The sequence below is a fragment of the Xenopus laevis genome, chromosome 4S (assembly GCF_017654675.1).
Source record: "Xenopus laevis strain J_2021 chromosome 4S, Xenopus_laevis_v10.1, whole genome shotgun sequence".
Classification (NCBI taxonomy): Eukaryota; Metazoa; Chordata; class Amphibia; order Anura; family Pipidae; genus Xenopus; species Xenopus laevis.
The window spans coordinates 104,583,751-104,606,441 of NC_054378.1; the positions used below are offsets into that span (position 1 = coordinate 104,583,751).

Consider the following 22,691-nt stretch of genomic DNA (forward strand, 5'->3'; position numbering starts at 1 on the left):
CAGACCTGGTCCTGAGGGTTTCTCACTGCCACAACTGCCAGTGCCACTAAAGCACAAGGTCGAAGCTCCTTCTCCGGCAATCTGGAGAGTAACAACACGCTGAGATCACAAAGCTGATTCGGCCTCGCCCCCTTGCCGTGATTGGAGGATTTTCGTGATGCTGTTGATTGGAGGGCGCTGGAATGGGGGCGCGGCTTGTCGTGTACGGGGCGGGGCGAATTCAGCAGAGATGGGAGGACTAGGCCAGCGGACATAGAGGAGGGGGGAGTGATGGGAGTGAGCGGCGGCCTGTGACAGTAGCCGGAGTTACTAGCAGCTCTGGGCTGAGCGGCCTCTCGGGAGCGGCAGGAAAAGACCGGGAGTTATATTGTTCTTCGCTAATAAGGGGAGAGACCTGGCCACAAGAAAGGACACACATACGGCAGTAAGTTCGAGTTTTATTAGCCATTAGCCGAGACCGTCAGTTTAATGTAGGGGGGTTCAACCTGCGGTGTCCACGGACTGCTATTGGCAGTAGGCTGGGAGTTGTAGTTCTTCAATAGCTGAAGGGCCGTGTTATACTGGGAGGACAGTCTGAGCTGCACCATAGCCATGTATGTATGTGTTTCTATTAATATCTCATGGCTGCTCTCTATATTTACAGTGTGTGCGCCTACATATAGTCTCCTATAAATACTCACACTCATACAGTCATAGCTCTAGTGCCTGGGAATACACTGGCATCTCTCTTCTTCTCTGTCTTTATATGTATATATAAATACATGGATTTGCCTATCTGTACACACACATTATTTTTATATATCTATATCTATATCTATATATATATATATATATATATATATATATATATATATATATATATATATATATATATATACATACACACACACACACCTACACACACCTGTCTGTGAGTCCAGAAAACCCAACATATATATACATAATCAAGTGTATGCCCGTGTACTGTTTATTGTGCCACAATATGGAAGGGACGTGGGTAGGTGAAGGAATGGCCTGTATCACTGGCATTCTAGTTTATAATAAGGCTGTAGTATACTGTATAGCAGATGTTATTTTTTTCCCTTTGCATGATACAGTATAAAGACAAAACATTGCCCATACAGACAAAGGCACATGTATATTCTGTGGGCCATGCTCTAAGTATTAATGCACAGACATAGGTTTGTGTGAATCATTTTCATCAGTATATATCAGTATGTTTGGGGATGTCCAACCTGCATCCGTTCAGCCGTCGGTGAACTAAACCTTCCAACACCCAGGACACGGCCGAGGTTGCTGGGAGTTGTAGGAACGGAGCAGCTGGCGGGACGCAGTCGGACATTCCGCTGTCTGCACTGAGCCTTTCAATAGAGCCTTTCGGGCAGCTTTGTGTCGTTTAATCCCGTGGCAAAAGAAGGATTGTGGCCCTGACTGAATTAAGACTTGTTGAAAATCTCCTACCTCTTACATGGAGGGAGAGCAGGGGTATTTTAGGGGTACTGTCTGCCATGATCCTTCCTAACCCCAAGCAGTAATGTAAAGGTGCTCACTACTGGACTGGATCGCTGTTCTGCTTGTGTGGGTGGGGAGAATGGCAGTGTTTGGGAATGGTCGCTTATGAAGAAGCTCTTTGTGACTCCTCAGTTTGCCTATCAATATCCGTTTCAGGCTTTGTATTTAACATTCATGTTTTAATAGGAAAATAAAAACATAAAATGTTGATTATATACCGTAACGCTGAACAGGTTTAGGCCTTTGGCATTGGGAGAAGGGGATGCATAAGCAATGAACACCAGACAGCATTCAACCACAATTCTATAGCTGTTGCCTTAAACGCTGGCGATACGGATAATCATATCTGGGCCTGAAATTACAAATGACGATTCAAGAGTACGTTAAGCGGTACATTTATTCAGCTCCAAACTGATTAATCACCATTTTGCTGCCGGGGAAACTGCAATACACCGACCTGCAGTGTGCACACTAACCCTTTCTTGTAACGAAGGAAATAACTTCATGCCTAATTGTAACCTGAGATTTTCAGACTTTAAAAAAAAAAAAAAAGGCAATAGCCATGCATAATGATAGTCCCGCACATTCGCTGACTTACCTAGAAGCAAATAGTTTTTGCTAAGGTGGAATAAAAAGTTAATGAGTTAACTCCCATGGTAATGATTGAACATGCACATAAACTAGTGAGTAAGATGGGGCTGGCAGAAAAATATACTTCCTGAAACGTAACCTTCCCCGTGTACCCTTCAGTGTATCAAACTGCCATTATAATAGAGTCTTTTGTCATTCAATGGTGTTTTTTTTTACTTACTAAAGTGTATTGTGTTGCACTGCTAATCCCTTGCTGCCTGCTGCATGTAATGTGGTTAGCTTGGAGTTTATTTTGGGCAGGTAGCAAACAGGATTCTGATTATTAGTCTCCAGCCGGCGCATAAGGGCCATACTTCCATAATACATTTCCTGTTCTACACAGATAATTCATTTTAGAAAGGCTTAGTATTTACATCCAACCTTCTGTAATCATATAGTGTGTATGCTGGATCTGTTTAGATTATATAATATAATGGTAGTGGCGAACCAGCAGGAAGGTGTAGCACCACTTGCACCCAATTCGTTATAAAGTGTGAGAATAACACTGTTGTGGGACTACTCACACAAACGTCAATGTTAAGTATGGGGATTGCGCTGTTGATGGAACTGATTGTCCCTACTCACACATATTCATTGTAAAGTATGAGTATAGCACTGCTCATGGTATAGGTTGGCAGATTAGCAATGAAGCTTTACAGAGCCATGTCCTGGGTTGAATTCCAGGGCACTATTTACAAGGTTTGTAGGGACTCATGTCAAATAATGTATATTCTTTATAAAGCACTGAAAAATTTCCATTACAGGTAGGGGATCGTTATCCGGAAACCCGTTATCCAAAAAGCTCCAAATTACGGAAAGGCCGTCTCCTGTAGTCTCCCATTTTATCCAAATAACCCATTTTATTTTTTAAAAAATTATTTTCTTTTTCTCTGTAATAATAAAGCAGTGCCCTGTACTTGATCCAAACTAAGATATAATTAATCCTTATTGGAGGAAAAACCAGCCTATTGGGGTTATTTAATGTTTACATGATGTTCTAGTAGACTCAAGTTATGAAGATCCAAATTATGGAAAGATCCATTATCCAGAAAACCCCAGATCCCGAGCATTCTGGATAATATGTCCCATACCTGTACTGTATTTACTCTGTAGGGAATCTTTTTCTATGCTTCTCAAGGCACAAACAGAATTTTTAATGGCTGTTCCTCTTGAATGTAAAATGTACAGCGATTATGGCAAACAATATTGCCTTTCGGCTAATGGCAAACTGGCTTTTCTTCAGTTACGTACAGGATGCAAGCAAAGTATTTGGATGTGAAAGCGCAAATGCATGTGTTTTAGCCTTGAAATCCACTCCAGGCCGCAGCAGTTTCAATCACAGTAGCTGATGAGATTAGTTTCTCTGCGCCTGGGTTCAAAATGCAGCTGGAGAAAAATGGATCATCAGCCACATGTGCCATTAGCCTTGGGTTGTTTACCTTTAAATTAACTTTTAGTATGCTGTAGAGAGTGATATTCTGAGTCAATTTGCAATTGAATTAAAATTTTTTTTTATTATTTGTGGTTTTTGAGTTATTTAGCTTTTATTCAGCAGTTCTCCAGTTTGCAATCTAGTTGCTAGGGTCCAAATTACCCTAGAAACCATGCATTGATTTTAAAAAGAGACTGGAATATGAATATGAGAGGCCCTGAATAGAAAGATGAGTAATAAAAAGTAACAATAAACCTGTAGCCTTACAGAGCATTTGTTTTCAGATGGGGTCAGTGACCCTCATCTGAAAGCTGGAAAGAGTCAGAAGAAGAAGAAGGCAAAAAATGCAAAAACTATAAGAAATAAACAGTGAAGACCAATTGAAAAGATTTAAAGGTGAACAACCCTTTAAGGCAGTGTGACTTAAGAAGGCAAAAGTCCATGTCTCCACTGGCAAAAATTTGTTGTTGGTGAAAGGCATTTTCATTTCAGGCCATCCTGAGAGCACCCAGAATCCCCTTTGTGCCTAAGGTTATCAGATTAATTAAAAACAAAAATAAAAAAATCAACAGTTTTAATAAACACATGTTGACGGGCTGCTCTAATTCAAACCGATTGGATATACACTCAGTGCAATCAAGTTATAGTTCAGTCAGCACTCACCAACATATTCCTTTAATGCTTATAGGTGCCCGTGTCTCGTGGTCCACTTTCCACTTTGATAATAGTAATCCAGTATATGACACAGCACCACTCGCGTGGAAATTTCGATTAAAAAGCCTTTATTGGAACATACAACATTTCAGGCCTAATCTCGGCCCTTTATGAAGCTCAGTGCAATCAAATGCAGCCCTTCTAGCTGGATTTTCTAGATGTATGCTTGACGTCACATGACCTGGTGTCCCTACATCTGCCACAACTTTAATTTTGGTTCATTGTTTGGTCCAGTCTCTGGCTGTAAGCTACAAAGCGAGTGAAGCAAAGCATACATCTCCTGTGTGCTGGAAGACATCATTGGGGTATACTTATCAAAAAGTGAAGTTGGAGGACGCACAGTCCTCTTGAGTAAAATTCCGCCACTCTCCGTTCATTTCTATAGGATTTTTTAAAGAGTATTTATCAAAGGGTGAAAGTTCATCCTTTGATAAATACGCCTTGAAAAATCCCATAGAAATTAATGGAGACTGGCGGAATTTCACGCTAGAGGACTGTGGGGATCTCTAACTTCACTCATTGATAAATGTACCCCATTGTGTATTAGTCACCTGCAGAACAGGATTTATGGAATGCTTTGTTCTTTAGTCTGTATTATTTGTTGGGTTTTTTTCTGTGGCTTTCCTTCTTTCTTTCTTAACTAAGCATGTTATTGTGTTTTAATACATTAAGTATTTATACCCCCTGTCTGTGAGTCTCCCTATGGTGGGTGATTGGGCATTAGCAAAGCTTTCTTTAGTAATAGCTGCGCAAAACTTCTCTTGTGATTTGTAATGTACAACTAGAAATGAGCCGGGCCTTCGCCGGCGGCTAAAAATCTTCCTTGATATGTAAATTGATCTATTTGATTTAGTCATCTCCATTCACAAAAATATTTTGTAGTGAATTTAAATATTACTAAGCATTATGTCAACGTAGTGCCGGTTTATTATTGCAAAATTGACTTTACTTTCATTGCATCTATATAGTAAATTTCTGTAGATTGCTACAAGGCTTTTCTTATCCTTTATATACCACCAAAATATCAGTCCCTGCCCCAGTGGAGCTTGCAGTCTAATATACACGCACAATTTATGGTCAATATCCTCAGCAGCCAAATACCCTAACTTATATAACTTCTTGTGGAAGAAAACCCCATACAGAAGCAGGGTGAAAATACAATCTCCTTGCAGATCATGCCCACATCGGTATTAAACATGCAGCTGTAGGGTCCCTTTAGTATCAGATATTTTATATGCCATGTGTTTATTGGTGACAGGATGTTTAGAGTTTTAGTTCTGCAACAGCTGTGGCATCAAAGGGATTTTTGGATTTGTGTGTTTGTTCTGTGATGATACTTCTGCTGATCAGAAGACAACTGTGAGCTCCGAAGCTCATAAAGAATTCCCATACAACAGCCACACAACTTCATTCTTTATTCTGAACCCCACTACCATAGCAAGAGTCAGACCTCTTCAGTATTTTGAGTGTTTTGGGCTTGACTGTAGCTTCACCCAGTTGGGTCCCATATCACATGATTTTTAGTAGTGCTTACATTCGGGTGCAGAGTTTAGCTCTTTCAGCTGAATAAGACTGTAAGAATGAGTTGCACCATACCAATAGTCTGATCACTTAAGTATTCATGACTTCTATTCATCTGGCAGTCTAACATTCAGACCAGCACATTGTTGATAGCAGGTTAAATATCATACTGGGTGGCTACAAAACAAATGTATAACCTTAGAATTGAAAACTAGTTGCAGGCTGTCTTGGAATATCATGCATGCTGGAAATGATATGATCTGATTTCACACGAACAAAGCATACATTTCTGCTTTAATAATTGAATAATAACTGTCTTGCTGTGGCACATGCAAATACTCCATAAGGATTGAGCTTAGCAATATAGCAGCGCCCAATCACTTGTGTAGCCTTAAATATACATATAAAATACATGTACTAGAAACACCGTAAGCTAAGCCCTTGAACAGTGTTAGCTATTACTTACTTATGGAAAATGAGTAGCTACATATAATTAGTTACAAATACATGTATGTTTTTGTTCTCTCTGGTACCAGTGCCTTCATAAGATTCTCTACTATAACTGTATACAAAGGCAGTTTGTATAGTACAGGTATTATCCAGAATGCTTTAAAGGCTGCCAGAAGTAAGGAAATTAAAGCAATGATCTTAATATTTGCCTTGTGTAACTTCACTGGTGTAACATGTAAATGTAGGCATTTTGCAGTCATATAAATATGACTGTATAAGAGATAAGGATATGTATAATGATTTATTTATTTTATTTTTTCATTTAGAAGAACTGTCAGTTTAAGTGCTTGAGTGCTCTGGTTACTTTCAGGATAGCTGAATGGTTTAGGTCAGTAGTCTGGTTTAGAGTTCAGCAGCGGGTCGAGTACCCGCGGGAAATCCGGTAACCTGCGGGTTGCGGGTAGAAGTTTCGGGTGTGTGTATAGCCGCGGTTTTGCGGGTCGCGGGTCTTCTCAATAGCGAGAATTACTCCTTTTTTCTGGTCATGCCTACTTCTAATGATGTCACTTCAGCGGGTAATGATGTCCTGTCAGCGGGTCATGGATCTGGTTTGGATAAGGTACTTGCGGGGCGGGTAAGGGGTCCAAGCGGGTAAGAATGCGGGTTGGGTTTGGGTTTAACAAATTAGTTCCGCGCAGGACTCTAGTCTGGTTATAAGAACAAAAATCAGGATTTCCGCTCATTCACCAGATCGTCTGTGGATGGCCCCAAAATGAGACATTGAAAGATCAGCTAAGGTATGAGATGGGGGCAATTAACTTTGTATAACTGCACTGGCTACTTGCAACAGAAGCAAGTTCTTGTGCTCATGTTCAAGTATTGTCTTCTTGCACAAGACATTTTACAGTATGTAGAGCAGGACTTTTAAATCCTTATTTCATTTTCTTCCTCACCAGTTTCCCATTGCCGAGACTTCAAACGTTGACACAGCTGTCTGGGTGTAGCCTTGCGTGGTGTGGGCTTGCTTGCTGTGGTTTTACAACTGCTGCCTTAAAAGCTCTGCCATAAAATTGACACACACATTTAAAAGAAACATTTTCAAAAAGTGGAAGTAAAGTCACCACCCCAGGTGTTTAGTGGAGGAACTAGATTCATATGAGTCTTGTCCTTGCAGTCTCCTGCTACACGCTTGCTAATGTTTTATGGCACTCGTCCCTTCTGTACTCTATTAATACCTTTGTCACAAGATTAAGATATACCTAATTATAAAGCGCTGAAATGTCAAAGTTGCAGTGACTGCTCTTGAGTCAAATACCACTGTGGGATGCTATAGATCACTGCTTCTCTTACACGTTAGGTGCCGTTTTTTAATAATGGTGTATATGGTGATTCTGGTGTTTTCTTATGATAATCTCATCCATTTTCCATATTCTTGGTGCTTAAAGGAGAAGGAAAGTCGTCTTGCACTTGGGGGTGCCAAATGTTAGGCACCCCCCCAACTGATTGTACTGACTTACCTGAAACTCCGGGGTGGTGCTCCTATCAGCAGAAAACTGCATCGGCCCGGGGGTTATCCACCACGGAGAGATCCTCTTCTGTCTTTCTCTTTTTGGACAGCATAAATTTATAAAACTAATGGCACACAGAGCATTCTGTCTTCTGCTGGCATCCAAAGGGAGTTACCAGGTGCTTTAGGTGTTCAAAGTGGAACCATTGTGCTCCGTGATGTAACTAGCCATCCCTGGGCCCGGGTGGCCCTGCTCCCCCCCGGTAGTTCCACCATTAATTCTGCACTGATTGTCTGTTTTCTGCTTTATAAAAGTGCGGTACAACTCCGCTACAGCTTGAATGAATGCCCCATGTCTATGCAGTAATGATGTGCGGGTCAAGAAAAACTCAACCCGCAGCTGCCCACACCTGTACCTGCCCGCTCCCGAACCCGTGCTTGCCCAAACGCAAACCCGTGCCTGCCCAAACGCAAACCCGTGCCTGCCCAAACGCAAACCCGTGCCTGCCCAAACGCAAACCCGTGCCTGCCCAAACGCAAACCCGTGCCTGCCCAAACGCAAACCCGTGCCTGCCCAAACTCAAACCCTTACCTGCCCGCACCCTGCTCTCCCCTCCATTTATGTATCCACGCTGCCCCGCCGATGGCATCACAAAAAGGGCACGGCAGAGCTGGCACACGCCTATAAAACCACAAGCCGGCACAACCCGCAAATGGTGCAGTGAGGTCAGCCCGCACATCACTACTACACAGCAACTTATATAAAATGTAATAGTGCTTCTGAAGCAAACATACAAGGGCTTGTCAACCATTAGAACTGCAAATAAGGTAGTGCAAAAATGGTGACATGTATTGACACCATTTATTAAAGGCACTTGCACCTAAACATGCTCATTTTGCTTGCGATTTATTATGCCAAGCCCAATTCCATTGATCCAGTCAGCCTATTTTTTTATTGAAAAAGTAAGTCCAGGGGTGAGGGGTCAAAGTTCAAGCTGTAATTAAAGGAACAGCAGACACCCCTAAAGAATCAAATCATTTTAATGTAAAGTGCCAGAAATTGCTGCAATTGTGCCCAACACTTAAAAGCATGCAACAAACGCAAAGATAGCTGACACAAATATATTAGCCAATATTACACTTGAATTGTGGGGAAAACACTGCATTATGGATAAAAAACATAGCAAATTTCACCCTAAACACTTAGGCTGCATTCGTGAATGAGCCCTACATTTAGATGACAATACAATATCTGTAAATTCTTCCAAAGCTTTTCGATGTTTTGATATTACTGATCCTTTAATGCAACCCAGTAAAAATGATTTAGGAAAGTTATATTATAAGGGATCCGTCTTACGGGCCAAACCGAATCCAAATCCTAATTTGTATATGCAAATTAGGGGCGGGGAGGGAAATTGCTTGATTTTTTGTCACAAAACAAGGACGTCTAAGATGTTTTTCCCTTCCCACCCATAATTTGCAAAATAGTGGATTCGGTGCATCCCTAGATATTATTATCAGGTAGGGAAGCTAGGAGAAATGATACTGCAGCAAGTCTGGCTGGAGTTTCAGTTTCTGACCGACTCCCTTAAGCTAGAATGTTGCAGCAATCTCTTTCATTCATAAAGGGTGTAGGTGCTTGGCAATCTAAAGCATATAAACTTGGGGGAAAGTGCTATATTGGGAAAATCTATATTCAGCTGCTACAGGAGGAATGTGCAAGGTTTTACTGACTAGCAAAGCAAGTTGTTTCACTTCTTCCTGACTAAACATACAAGCAAAAGCAGACCAGGCAAAAGGGTTTTGGAGCTGGTTGAATTTCTTCTTGGAAATTAGGGAGGAGATCTCGCAAACCGGAAATAAAACAATTCCTGTTCTTTTCTAAATTGGAATACAATTATTTTCTGCCATACTTTTCAATTGATTTACAGAGATGAATGAGCGCAGTTAATCCTTCGGAACAAATAACGACTAGAGGACTTTGCTCGTGGGCTTGTATGGCGGAAGTTGGATTCTGTTGTAATGATTTACTCCGCACACATACAGTCTAGACAAGTTCAAGCATAGAGCAAAAGATATGAATTTTTCAAGTATTAATTTTGATGTATGGCTTTAGATTCATTGTTGTGCTGAGTTTAACTCAAGAATTACAGAAAAGGCCTTATTCGGGGGATCTGGTAATGTGAATGACATGGTTCCCCATCTAATTTGGAAGACTCAAACCAATTAATTATTTCATTATCTAGAAGAAATGATCTAGCCTTAGCTTGTATCACACTTGCATGATGGCGTAAAGTGGCCATAGATGCAAAGATCCGCTTGTTTGGCAACATCGCCAAACGATCGGATCTTTCCCCGATATGCTATTAACGAGCATAATCGGGGGCCGTATGGCTGAACGATCCGATTACGATGCGCAATGGGCTCCGGCGGGATCGGTCGGGTCAAAATCAACCCTGACCGATCAACCAAACGACCGATCTCCACCAGACAAAAGATGTCGGCACATGCCACACACAATGCGAAAATCGTACGAATCCTCGATTTAGTACGATAGGATCTGTGTGTCTCTGGCCACCTTATATAAGGTTGGATTTACATATTCGTTTCTAATCTGCCTTGGATTGTGCCTTCGGTGTTTGTGTCTGTGTGTGCACTCACCAATAGGGATCAATAAATCAATACTTCCTATCTATTCACTACCAGGACAGCTTTGCAACATATTGCACTATGGCCACTTAAAGTACAAGTGTCCTTATCTCATGCTCAACAGAAACCTCTACCTATTGTTAATAACCCTTCGGTTGATCTACAATTGTATCAAGTCAGCAGAAGAATCCTATACACTGATTAAATGTAACACTTTTACATCTGGTTAAAGTTCAGATACCAAACATAAACTGAGTACATGGAGTCTCTGCCTTTCTCTCTTTCTTTGGTCAGTACATTTTTTGATTTGTTTACACCTAATGGTTCAACAAGCCTTCACTCCAAGACAGGAATAATTAATAACTGTTGCAAAGCAGTAATTGATTCTAGTTCAGCAGGTTTACGCTTCCTTCTAGTTTCTGCTTTAGGCACATTCCCCCTTCCCATAGGGCTACAGGTTTTTGTTAGTGTGCACCACAGATTGGCTGTGTTACTTGGCACAGAATGAAATGAGCCCTTGTTGCGTAGATGCTTCAACCATGGGGATGACTGGTGGCACATGTGAAAAAAGCATGTATGATGTGGAGATTGATTTGAATAATGATCACAATACCTAGCTGAATCGTTTATGCAGAGGATAGGTATATATGGTACTACACTGGATGGATACATTTTGTTTGATATAAATAAGAGGATGTCACCAAGATCTTAAAGGGATTCTGTCATGATTTTTATGATGTTTTCTAAATTACACTGTTTACACTGCAAATAATTCACTCTACCATGTAAAATGTCATTTCTGAACCAGCAAGTGTATTTTTTAGTTATAATATTGGTGTGTAGGCGCCATCTCAGGTCATTTTGCCTGGTCTTCTGCTTTCAGAGAGCCAGTACTTTAGGATGGAACTGCTTTCTGGCAGGCTGTTGTTTCTCCTACTCCATGTAACTGTATGTGTCGCAGTGGGACCTGGATTTTACTATTGAGTGTTGTTCTTAGATCTACCAGGCAGCTGTTATCTTGTTAGGGATCTGGTATCTGGTTACCTTCCTATTGTTCTGTTGTTAGGCTGCTTGGGGGGAAAAGGTGGGGGTGATATCGCTCCAACTTGCAGTGCAGCAGTAAAGAGTGACTGAAGTTTATCAGAGCACAAGTCGAATAACTAGGGGCTCCTGGGAAGCTGACAATATGTCTAGCCCCATGTCAGATTTCAAAATGAAATATAAAAAAATCTGTTTGCTCTTTTGAGAAACCGATTTCAGTGCAGAATTCTGCTGGAGCAGCACTATTAACTGATGTGTTTTGAAAAAAAAAACATTTTTTCCCATGACAATATCCCTTTAAATATAATATTACTTAACTATGCTTGCGTTAAGGTTCATTTTAAGGGATTATATGTATGCTGTTGATTTAAAAAGTAACTTCGTTATTTTGTCTGTATTCGTCCCTTAGTTCAGTGAGAGGGAAAGGAAGCTTGTGCAAAGCCCCACTGACAAATCTGCATTGAGGCCTGTTATTAGGCAGCTGATATCCCAGTGCTTTCAGCATTCCCTTACATGGGTGAGCTGCCACAGTGCTCAGCCTGAACTAAGCTGTTTACTGTCAAACCTACCCACAGAAAGGGATGGGCAGAATATGCCACGATCCCAATGTGTATGTACATATTCATAATATATAGCAAGCTTGGCCATTCGCTTTTTAGTGCTTCTAACTTTTAGCCATAAATGTGTGCTGGATTGTTTTGGGCACTGTAACCTGTTTCACCCCCTCTGCATGTCAGAGACCATTATCAGCTAGAAGAAATATGTAAGACAATACTCCTCTCGCCCACACTGCAGTTCTTCTATAAAATATCAGTTGAATTTCAACTTATAACAATTTCATTGTTTTTGCAGAGTATATTCAATTTTTTCTTTAATGTCTTACCCAAGTATTGCATTATAATTCCATATTTAATTCTTGTCATGAGGTATGAGAAGGAATAGCTCATAAATGTATTGCTTTTTATCCATTTCTAATAATAATGCATATTTATTATCTCTTAAACCTTCTCTTATTACACAGGAGCTTTGAGTTGCAGAGTCTCTCACAGAGCTGGGATAAATTAAACTGGAGGAGTATAAGGGGCAATGAACCTCAGGTTGTTTGAGAGTGTGTTCTTAAAATCCCGCAGGTAAAAAATATGCAATATCAACAACATAATGAATTGGCAACATTTGACTGTTGTTGGGTTTCTGGGAGTCATAGTTAAAGAATTAATAGAATAGTGATGTTAAAGTGGGGGGGGAACCCAGGTTTTGGGGGAGTTCAGGCTACAAAGATGGGTTAACGTTTCAGGTTCAGATGGCATATCTAAACACTGATAATTTTTAAAATATTAAGCGAGGGTGCAATGAGGCTGTGACCACAACATTCATACAGGCAAATGCAAGAAGTCCTCTGCACTCAACCCGTTAACAATATACAGGTATGGGATCCGTTATTCGGAAACCCGTTATCGAGAAAGCTCCGAATTATGGAAAGGCTAGCTCCCAGAGACTCCATTTTATCCAAATAATCGAAATTTTTAGAAATGATTTCCTTTTTCTCTCTAATAATAAAACCGTGCCTTGAACCAAACTAAGATATAATTAATCCTTATCAGAAGCACAACCAGCCTATTGGGTTTATTTAATGTTTATATGATTTTCTAGTAGACTTAAGGTATGAAGATCCAAATTACGCAAAGATTCGTTATCCGGTAAACCCCAGGTCCCAAGCATTCTGGATAACAGGTCCCGTACCTGTATTTAAGACATTGAGATATTTTTGCCTTAAGCTACCAAAAAACGACTTTAAACAAAACAGGGATTGTTGGTCCATATATCCATGGGATGGCCAGTCCTACTCTCAACTTTAATCCGATTCTTTTGGCTTCATTTGCTTCTAATGCAACTGCCCCTGGTGTGTGTTGTGTAAATATAATAGGGATCTTAGATTGTAAGCTCCTCTGGCACTAGGGCTGATGTCGTGGCATTCTGTAAATGTGCCTCTAAATTGCATTCTAATATAAATCCAGGGGTAAATTGTATACAAGCGATTCACAACAAAGGTAAATGTATTTAGAGACATGCCCCAAATGTAATGGTAACGCATTATTAGGCATAATACAAACGCCTTGAATGGTATGTATATTTGTCAGTCCATTTGATGCACGTGTGTATATACTGTGTACACCGCAGAATGCACAACGCAGCACAGATATATGGAAATGTATTTTTCATGACTTTCCGATTGTGCCAATATTTGTCATGGTATAGTGAAGCTGCAGTCATTTCCTACCCTGCCCGATATAACAAGAAGAGCCGGAGTTATTACAAATACCCTTAATAATGCACTTGTGCGACTGCTGTCATAGATCAACGTTCTAAGAGATGAATGTTCCAGACATAAACAAAAGCACTGAGATTCCTTGGATCAGCTAATCATCGCTCTGCTTGTGTTGATTATAAGGCATACAGAAATCCTCATCCATGCCGCCTGCAATCAATATGCAGAACATGTAACAGGCTGCAGTCCTCAAATTGCACAAACTGCAGAACAGCCAACGGCATCGTGTCCGCAGAAACTTGTCTTACCCTTTGTTCCAGGGAATAAGAGCGAGAGAGGCGTTCATCTGATCTTATGACAATCCTCATTCAGACATTTTTTGGCTCTGGCATTGCTATTCAGTGTTGCACCGTAATATATAGTCATTAATGAGACACAGTTTAAGCAGGTTGTTTTTCTAATGTCAATCCATATTAAGGGATGATGGGAGTTGTTGTTTTACACTAGTTGGGGACTGTAGGTCATGCAGCACCCCATGTTTACAGTTCCTTACCCATAATAGAAAAATATGTGAGGTACAGGACCTGTTATGCAGAATGCTCGGGACCTGGGGTTTTCTGGATAACAGATCTTTCTGTAATTTGGATCTTCATAACTTACGTCTACTAGAAAATAATGTAAACATTAAATAAACCCAATAGGCTGGTTTTGTCTCCTATAAGGATTCATTATATTATATCTTAGTTTGGATCAAGTACAAGGTGCTGTTTTATTACAGGGAAAAAAGGAAATTATTTTAAAAAATGTGGCTTATTTAGATAAAATGGAAAACAGATCCCATACCTGTACAAAGGAGATTTTTTTTTTAATGTATTTAACATTTTCTTTGGGCCAAGGAAAGTAGTCCCAACCTCAGACCCCCTTAAAGCTCTGCCACACGTTGGGGTTTTTCCCCAAGACTGATAAGCTGGCGCTCTGACTCGTTAGTGTATTCTCAGAGAAAGCTGAATGTGAGCAATCAGGTCTAAGCACCAATTGGAGCTCATTTCCCAAACACGATTTGTGCAATTTTCTTGTACATAGCTTAGTAAAAGGATACTGAACAGATGCTATTTTATTGAAGCTGTCTGGCAAGAGCAACAATATCCAAGAAAAAGAATCTCAGAGTTGTATAGATATTTTCCTTTCTTTTTTTATCACTTGCTAGCCAGGGCAAGGCAAATCATCCTCAGGGCATGAGAATTAAGGTGGCCATAGATCCGTTCGTTTGGCAACATATCTCTGCCCGATATGCCCATACTGAAGTGGGTGATATTGGCCTGATCCGTTCGTGGGCCCTAGAGATGTGGCCGCGATCCGACACACGGCCAATAAGCTGTCAACTTGGTCTGTCCGCAGCTTTAATCAGCCTTAACATTGCATTTATTATCATCATCTTTATTTACTTAGGGATATTCTATTATTACTCTTGTGTAAATTGCTAACAGAGTTGCGCTCTGTCTTCTTCCATCGAGGTTTTTCAGCATTTTCCATTGTGCATTTACCCTGACTATCCAATATACCAACAGATGAAAATTCAAGCTGGTACAAAAGAGGGGGAAATTTAAATTTTAATTAGCCAACAGACAATAAATCCATTATATTGATGAATCCTATGCAACAAGGAAACGGGGCAGTATCATTCCCCAGGCCAACAAAGTCCTATGAATTGCTTGTAAACAGTGCATGGAAACTGCTACACCGGTGTGGTTCTACAGCAGTTGTACGGCAGCTTCCATACTTGTTTGGGCAGATGAAAATATCTGGAAACTGCACCCAATTTGGAACCCCAGTCAATGTGTGTCCCAGTGGGTATACTACTGGAATATGTATACGAATATAATACTAATATAAGATGGTACAATGTTACCACTCCTGTCATTTATAGCAGCAACCCATCAGTTGGCATTTATTGGTCAAACATCTTATTGGTTGCTTGTGAGTTACTATACCTGGACAAACTTTGCACCTGTATGTATTGCACATGGGGATACACTTTATGATTGGAGTTACATATATGTATGCCGCCAATCTGAAAAAAAATAGGGTCTCTAAACCCAGCTGTAATAATCCTAGAAATAACGACATTGTTTATTTACCGAATCCAGGTTTCGGTTCGGGATTCAGCAGAATTCAGATCCGGTCAAATCCTTCTGCCCGGCCGAACCGAATCCTAATTTGCATATGCAAACTAAGGGCGGGGATGGAAATTTTGTCACAAAACAAGGAAGTTAAAAAAATTTCCCCTTCCTACCCCTAATTTGCATATGCAAATTAGATTCCTTCGGCCGAATCTTTTGCGAAGGATTCGGGGGTTCGCTGAATCCAAAATAGTGGATTCGGTGCATCCCTAAGTTTTAGATCGATGATGTTGATGAAGAAGGGAACTTGCTGGGGAACATAGAAGGATACAAGTGGTTATTGAGGGGCTGCTTTTGAACCTATTTTGGGCTTTAAGGAGAAGGAAAGTTGGTATTTATTTGGGGGTGCCAAAAGTTAGGCACCCCAAGTGATTATATAAATACTTACCTCAGACCCCAGGCCAGTGCTGGTATCAGGAGAAAACTGTACCAATCAAGGAGTTCTTCAGACGAGCACCATGGGTCGATTGGCTTCCTTCTTCTTTCTTCGTGCGCATGTGCAGTAGCGTGAAAAGCCGAACTTTTACAAAAAAGTCGACTATTTCTTCTACTGTGCATGGGTCTGCCACGGGAAATTTTAAGAAAGAAGAAGGAAGCCGATCGCTCCATGGTGCTCGCTGGAAGAACCCCTTGACCGGTACAGTTTTTTCCTGATAGGAGCACCGGCCTGGGGTCAGGTAAGTATATATAATGACTCGGGGTGCCTAACTTTTGGCACCCCCAAGTAAATATGCCTTTCCTTCTCCTATAAGGATGGGTGATGCAGACTTGTAGCCTGGAGTACCATTGCATGTTTACAGTAATAAAATTGGACATTCAAGGGCACATGACCTTAATTTGGAGTTTTTCTTTTGTTCTACTTATTTCGGGGGCAGGCTTGAGAGTTTAACATGTAATTGCTGTAAGATAATAGAGTTCTCTGGTACAAAGAAAAGTATGATTTAATAGCATGCATCCAAGATAACGAATATATTTCTGGAATACATAATGTGATCTCTTGCCTTTAAAATAATTTCAGCTGTACTTTGTACTGCTGATTTCCTTAAATACCTCTCAATCATACTGTTCCCACTCCATGTACAGTACAATATCTCCTGTGCCAGCAAGAAAGCTATTGGAACCCAGAGTGCCGTAAGGATTCTTCATTTTTACTAACTATTTAATTAAGGGTTTTTGATGGCAACAGTGCTGCATATAGCCTAATTTGTTGTTCTAGCTAATATAGACAGACCATACACTCCTGCAACATTAGGTACTTGAGAGATTATTACTGCAATACTGCAGGGATTGATGAATTCCTCCATACCAGGGTTTCTGGTCTTAGGAACGCTACAGCCACGGGGCATTCGAGATAAAATAATTAGGTGGTGCATATGTTGATTGTCCCTTTAGTCTGTTATTAGGTTTGTGAAATCATTACATTGCTAAGGTAATAATTATAATTCTATTTACATTGCACTTGTATCTCAGGGGGCTGTATAATGAGTGGAGCATAACCATAGGCGTTGTAACAAATAAAGTACTGGAAAGAGCAATGTAATTGCAGATCCACTTAACGCACAACCGATTTTTATAAAGTTTACCAACCATGATTGGCCGTACTGATCAATATAGGGGCATACCACCTTTACGGTGGGGGGGATTGCTTAATATTTGCATTACACTGGAACCTCAATTTTACATTCCCTGATTTTAAGTTTTCCCTCATTTTACATTTTTTTTATGGTGCGATCTATATATTATGCATAATACATTTCCCTGATTTTACATTTTCCTGTATTTTACACCATTTTTTTTCTGGTTCCCTGAAAAAAAAAAATGTAAAGTAGGGGTTCTACTGTATTTCTTTTGTTCTAGGAACTTGGAATAGAAAAAAGTTGTTCTGTCAAATGTTCTTCATATAGAGGCAGGTATGTACCGGTAGATATAATTTGGTGTGAGCTGTATATAGAAAACCTTAGGAAGGGGTAACATTACTACATTAGCCCAGCAAGTTTTGTTGAACTACACTGTTCAACTATACCCCAAGCTCAGCTGCATATCTGTACGATGGACAGTTATTTCAGGAACTGCTGTTTCTTTTAAGATGGGGTTATGCTTCCCTTTAATTATTGGAAAACGGTGCTATCACAAAATATTATAAGTGAGTGTAGAATTAGACTTAAGATCTCCTTTATAAATGTCACAGTACAGCACTATTTTGGTTTCTGTTAAAACGGGGAACACATGGGCACATAAAGTTGGCCAACCTGATTGATTATAACCAAACTGCCCATCGCCTGCCTGTTTGCAGATAATCTAGCAGATTTCCAACTGGCATTTTGGGAATCCCTTGTTTGCACATTTATATAGCTTTTGGCAAATTTTGTCTTACTGTATACGTACATGTATGCGTACATGTATCATGTAAACATTAAATAAACCAATAGGCTGGTTTTGCTTCAAATAAGGATCAATTATATCTTAGTTTGGATCAAGTACAAGGCACTGTTTTATTATTACAGAGAAAAGGGAATCATCTTTAAAAATTTGGATTATTTGACTATAATGGAGTCTATGGAGCAAATTCACTAAGATTCGTAGTTGCGCCAGCGTCCGCTTCACTGCACTTCGCCAGGCGTATTTTCGCCAGCGCTGCGCAAATTCACTAAAATCAGAAGTTGGGGAAGTGTAAGGTTGCGAAGTTGCGCTAGCGTTAATTCGCCAAGCAAAGCGAAGTTACGCTATCGATGATTAATTTGCATACGGCGCAAAATTGAAGTTACAATGGAGGTATATGTAGCAGCACTACACAAGCCTGGGAAACCTTCAAAACAGCAAATACAATTTTTATTTTGCCCTACACATGTGCCCACTGTATAGTTAAGGTGCCATGAGTTAGGAAATGTAAGGGGGAAGGAGGGGAGCCCCAAAAATGTTTTCGATCTTCAGCCTATCACCCATAAAAAAGAAAAAACGCAAGCGTTTTTTGGGACTTAGAAATTTTTTTTAAAGTTTTTTGAAGCAATCCCTATCTACTCTATTGCACTTCGCCTGGTCTGAGGTGGCGAAGGAAGTCTGGCGTAAAAGGTAGCGTTCAGCAAAATGTGCGCGTCAGCGAATTTGCGTAGTTACGTCCGTTGCGCAAATTCGCCAGGTGTAAGGGTGCGAAGTAACACTAGCGAATTTACGCCAGCGTCCGTTAGTGAATCGGCGAATTCACGAAAATGCGCTACACTAGCGAATTAACGCTAGCGTTAGGCGCTTCGTCCTTTAGTGAATTTGCCCCTATAAGAGCCATTCCGTAATTTGGAGCTTTCTGGATAATGGGTTTCTGGATAATGGATCCTATACCTGTAGTCTGTTTATCCAGTGGTCTGTCCAGTTATTCTGTTTAGGTCAGTGTTTATATAACACTAATCACTGATAGTGATGGGCGGATTTCTCCTGTTTCTTCACGAAACTGCGAAAAATTTGCGAAACTCAAATTGACGCCCGCGTTAAAGTCAATGGGCGTCCGAATAGTGTAGACACAAAGCGGATTTGACACGAGCGACTTTTCCGGCGCACGTCCAAAATTTTTTGACACCGGTGAATTTTCCCAGAAGAAACGCGACCATCACTGCTCACCGACAGTTTGTTTCCGTCTAACTTTAAACTCAGATGAGGGAAGTTACAATCACTGGCTAATTAAAAGCTTTTCACTGAATATTATGTGTATAATAACATGGCCCTCCGTAAACATGGCCAAATATCAAAAGTAAAAACCATTATAGTAGAATTAACTATATTCCCGAATTTATGTTTCACTGTGCTTTGCATAGAATGTTAATGGGCATTAAAAAGATGAAATTAGTTCAGATTAATCCAGAAAATACAGTATTTACAGTATGTGTTTATATGGAAAGCCACAAATGGCAGCTTAGTCCTTGACAAGAAATAACATGTTAAGATGCATGTTAATAATAATATATTTAATCATTCAGAGGCTGAGTGATTTATTACTCATAGAAATAGCATATATATGTGGTTTAAATTCCTTTTAAATAATAACCTCGAACAGGGGATATTTGCATATGGCTAATGTTTTGCACATGATAAACATTGCAGCTTTTATCTGAATAGCTGAATGAGCCCTCATTCAAAAAGAACCAGGTTAAACCCTGCAGCACAAACCCCATGCTTCCTAGTACAGTTATCTGGAAACCTGCTATCCAGAACGTTCCGAATTACGGAAATGCCGTCTCTCTCGTAGACCCCATTTTATCCAAATAATCCAAATTATTTTTAAATGATTTCCCTTTTTTCTGTAATAACAAAACAGAAAATGTACAGGTGCTTGAATATAATTACAGTAGTCCTTATTGGAAGCAAAACCAAACTATTGGTTGTTATTAATGTTTACATGATTTACTAGTACACTTAAGTCCTGAAGTTCCAAACTACAGAAAGATCCGTTATCCAGAAAATCCAGGTCTAAAGCATTCTGGATAACAGGTCCCATACCTGTACATATATAGTTAGCCAACATTCGCTAAAAGCTATATAAATGTGCAAACATGACCGGCGGCGAAAGGGATTCCGAAAATGCCAGTTGGAAATCTGCTAGATTATCTGCAAACATGCAGATAATATATATATATATATATATATATATATATATATATATATATATATATATATATATATATATATATATATATATATATATATATATACCAAAAATCGCACTCCAAGGACTTTGTAGTGCCAAAAAAAGTTTGCGTTTATTTCAACGTTTCGGCACCATCACTTGTGCCGTATTCAGGTGATGGTGCAGAAACGTTAAAATAAACACAAACCTTTTTGCACGATAAAGTCCTTGCAGTGCGGTTTTTGCTATGTAAGTATGCTTTTATCAGAACCCTGCCAGTTGTGGCATTGGTTGTGAGTGCACAAGACAGGACTAAAAAAAAAAAATTTCAGATAAGGGATCTTTTCATAATTTGGATCTTTATCCCTTAAGTCTACTATAACATTATTTAAAGTTTAATTAAACCCAACAGGGTTGTTATACCTCATATAAGAATGAATTATATCTTAGTTGGGATAAATTACAAGGTACTGTTTTATTACTACAGAAAAAGGAATTCATGTTTCAAAATCTGAATTATCTGATTATAATGGATTCTTTGGCACATGGCCTTCCCGTAATTTGGATCTTTCTGTATAACGGGTTTCCGGATAATGTAATTTATTATCCTTTCCAGCCCTTTGCATAGATTCCATTCATTCTTATTATTTCTTATCAGATACAAGCCTCTATTTTTAGCGGTAGCTTGTCCTTAAATTCCCTGTTTCAAATTAGGCTTTGTTTTCTATTTGTTTTCCCTTGCGAGGTAAAATATGAGACTGTGGAAATTCCTTCTCTTGATATAAGTGAGAGCTTCAGTGTTTATTGCCTTGGCACAGATCCTCTCCTTATAGCCACACAGAAGGACATGGTGTGTGGGGGGTGCCATTCTTTGCCCATAAAAGTACTTCATCTGGTGCAAGCAACGTGGATGCTACTACTCGTGTGTAACAGATACGACAGAGGAATGTCCACTTCCATAATAAGAATTCATACTAGGAAATAAGGCTTTCATGCTCTGTGAAAAAATAAGGTAGGCTTAGGAACTGATATTTCTATTTTTTTCAGTTCCCATTTATACTTTTTATATTTTGTGGGTGGGCATAAGTTCAGACATAAAGGCATTCGTTGTATTCATCTGTATGACATTCTTTGTTCAGCTATAAGTAGAGATAGTATGGTAAGGTCCCAAAGTAACATCCTAACAACCGCAGGTTCCACAGTAACATTCTAACATACTTAGGTTGCCAAAGTATCGGTGTCCTTGAAAAGTATCATGAAAAGTTCCAAACCATTCGGGAATGTAGTATATTGGCAAAATGTCGCTCCGACAACTGTTCTCTGTTTGATTTTTTTTAATGCAAACTTGAGCTCTGCCAGTGATTTTTGCAAAAACATCAGTGAGTCCATGACGCCTGTAAGGCCCTGAACTGCCCCCCATCTTAGCTGTTGCTCTCAAGTTACACACACAAAGATGGCAGTAGCAGATGACAGGCTGCTCAGCATGTTCCATCCATGGTCTGTTAATACAAGTTTAGTTGAGGTTGTTCACAGTAGGGCATGGTGTGTTAAGGTAACTTTATGGCATGTAATTACTAGAGGGTTAGTTTGCTTTGAATATCCAGTTACATGGAGATTCTTTTATGTATGTCTGCTGATGTACTTTGCTTTTCTGCACATTTCCCTAGCCTGTAAGCATCTGGCAGCCTTTAAAATGGAGCATAATAGTTTCTTCAAGGGTCTTATGTCAACCTTCAGGCATCCCAGATGCACCTGTTCCTGTCAAGTTCATCAGGCTACTGTTACAGGCCTATCTAGCCTCCCGTGCTGACAGTCATGAATCCGACAGTCATGAAGTCGTCTTTGCCTGCAGGATGTATACGTTTTCCTGTAGATAATGTTCTACAGGATTCTATGGCTCAGCGATGGTTAGAAGCTTATTGGAACACAATGGAATTACTTTTCATACAGGTGTAGAATGCGTTATCCATTATCCCATTATCCAGAAACTCCAAATTACGGAATGGCTGTCTCTCATAGACTCTATTATAATCAAATAATCCAAATTTTTAAAGATGATTCCCTTTTCTCTGTAATAATAAAACAGTGCCTTGTACTTGATCCAAACTATGATACAATTGATCCTTATTTGAAGCAAAACAAGCCTATTTAATGTTTACATGATTTTCTAGTAGACT

The 22,691-nt window shown here is 39.8% G+C and overlaps 1 protein-coding gene across 2 annotated transcripts in view; it reads left to right on the plus strand.

Moving 5' to 3' along the window:
* Positions 1-217: 217 nt before the first annotated feature.
* dag1.S (dystroglycan 1 S homeolog) overlaps positions 218-22,691 on the plus strand; it is a 39,960-nt gene continuing 17,486 nt past the window's right edge. The window contains exons 1-2 of one of the 2 annotated variants that reach the window (XM_018259423.2): positions 218-424; positions 12,478-12,586. The gene's annotated coding sequence lies outside the window, so the exon portion shown is untranslated. 2 annotated transcript variants of the gene reach the window in all.